Source organism: Aplysia californica, unplaced genomic scaffold, assembly GCF_000002075.1.
Source record: "Aplysia californica isolate F4 #8 unplaced genomic scaffold, AplCal3.0 scaffold00422, whole genome shotgun sequence".
In the NCBI taxonomy this organism is placed as follows: domain Eukaryota; kingdom Metazoa; phylum Mollusca; class Gastropoda; order Aplysiida; family Aplysiidae; genus Aplysia; species Aplysia californica.
The window spans coordinates 299763-302506 of NW_004797692.1; positions in this window are offsets into that span (position 1 = coordinate 299763).

Below are 2744 nucleotides of genomic sequence, written 5' to 3' on the forward strand. Positions count from 1 at the left end.
GCATCGAACAATAACAATTTTAGCAAACAGAATGTTCTTACCATCAATTTCATCAGAGAATTTTTCTTCAGTAAAGAATAAGATTTAAGAAAACGTTTAACGAATAAGAGGTAGATGTACGTGTATTATTCACTTGTTCTTTCTGATGGTAACTTAAACTTTATCTTTAGAGTTCAGCTATTTATTCACATTACATGAGCACCTAAAATTATCTCCTTTCACCTCCTTTTCAGATCTCTAGAAGGAATGCTCTTTCGTTTGCGTTCGTCTCCACCTTCTGCCCCCACACCCTTGCCTCCTTTGCCCCCTTCTCTGGGCTTCTGACTCTTTCTGAAGTCTTTTTACTTTTACTCCTTGGCTCATTACTGCTGTCTTTCAGCCACACCCCTGATCTTCTGGTAGGAAATATCTACACCTTGCCTTTTCGGACAAGGGCGAAAAATCTCGGAGGTCCCGGGTGAAAGTCGTGCACGGTAAAGATCTCGATAAGAGTAGGCTTCGGCTTCGGCCGACACCTGGGCAAAATTCAAAAATTTCCTACCAACTGAAAATGTTTAGGGTGTCCGGCACGCTCATACAACCTTATACAGTTGCGAGCACAGTAAAAAAAGTTGCCAAAAGATTTTGTGGTGTTGCCGTTATGCAAGCTGAAGGCCCGAATTCGATTACAGTGTACAGTAAATTTGTATCGAGTATCTCAGTCTTTTTTCTGAGACGTTGTATCTCTCTAAGTCCAAGTTGATCCTGACCGGTAGGGTTAAAGACCGCCTCCTAAATAATATAAATTGAGTCGATGTATGTTTTGAATTACCTATCTTTATAACAAAACATAACTAAACTAAACTAAAAATGAACCTGCTGTTGCAAATGTATCGAAACACAGGGCCCAGTTGTCCCGATATATTGCTTATTCAGAAGTCAAGCTTTACTAAGGAAAACATTCATAATATGGTCTCTGTCCGTAAGGATAGTGTGTGTGTGTGTTTTTTTTTTCCTATGAAAATATTGATTAAAAGGCCAATATTGGTTTCATTTTAGTGTACTTCCTTCCTCTCTTCATGTTTACCCCTCCTCTCCCCTTCACTCGACCGAATCATAATTATCATCATTGTTGAATAAAACAGAGTTGGTAGGGAGGTTGATAAATTTTTCAGTCAGAAAATATAAATAGGCTACATGTATATGGAAAAATTAAACTATTGTTTGTCCATTAAAACGGTTCATCGTTTCACATCGAAGAGTTCTTCAGGAGAAGCTCTTCATGTGCTTTTTCAGGAGCAATCACTATCATCACCATCATTATCGTAGTCCTCAACATCTCAAAAAACTCTCTTTGATCCAAACAGAGTGGCAGTTGAGGTTCGATTTTTTTTAAATGGTAAAGTATGTTCCTGCCCTTACTTGCGTGTTTCTATTCAAAGCCGGTGTCTACAGAAATGAGCTATTATAGAGACAACGCAAGCAAAGACAACAAAAATTAAAGCAATAACAACAGCAACAACAACAGTAACACACATCAACGACATGTCGAGGCATTTGTTTAACTAAAGAGCTAACAAAAAGAACACAAGGTCTACAATTACCAAAGAAGTCCATTTATTACATGGTATACACAGCCTTGTGTTGATTTGATACAATAAAACAAAGTTAAAGGCACGTACTAAGTGAACACATTCACCAGTTTGAGAAAAATGTTGGTCAAAACCTGCCCACGAAAGCGGCGTCGAATAAGCTCGTAGGACTAACAAAACAACAGATTCGACTGACATCTGTTCAGAACCCTGATCCAACTATAAAAATAAACAGAAAAAACAAGTTTCCATATTAATTTTTTCCTGGATATATGGCGCATTCATCTGCGCATGATACAATGAAGACATGACTTGAGTATACACATATACTCAAACATATATTATACTCAAGTGATGTCTTCAAATTTCAAACGTCACTAATTTATTATGTATCGAACCGGAGTCATTCTATGCAAGTACATTTGTATATTCCACAGAATGGGATCACACAAAGTCTCATAGTCCCATAGTCTCTACACATCACCTGTGGTTAAGGGAGATGAAATAATGAGGATCTGGATTCAAACATAATATCTAGTCTTTTGAACTAATAAATATTTAAAGAATTCGGTCCCAAATAGGGAATTCAATCTAAATTTAAGCTTTGTGGATAGTAATATAGATGTGATCAGTGATTTAAAGAGCACACCGTGAGTAGAGCAGGTGCCTCGAACTGGGAAGGATCACATGGACAAACATTTTCAGGTAGCCCAAGGGACCCAGGAACAGTCACAGGAAATCAAGGCACCACACAAGTCACAACAACTGGCAATGGAACAAGTCAACGAAGATTATTCACAGCAATATTAGTCGTCCAACACCCAGGCAAACTCAACACATATACTCAAGACAATCATATAATATAAATGCACGAGAACACGAACCTAGGCGTACACACACACACACACACACACACACACACACACACACACACACACACACACACACACACACACACACACATACACACACACAACCCATTTTAAAAAAACCACACACACACACCTGCATAAACTACACCCCTCCCGTTCCCCACTGGAATGTGGGGTACCACCCTGCCGCAGTTGGTCTAAAATAAAAGTGATCCAAACTACAGTCATAAACACATTGTTTATTACAGCATCAGCAAGGCTAGCATATGTGCAAACAATCTCTCTCTCTCTCTCTCTCTCT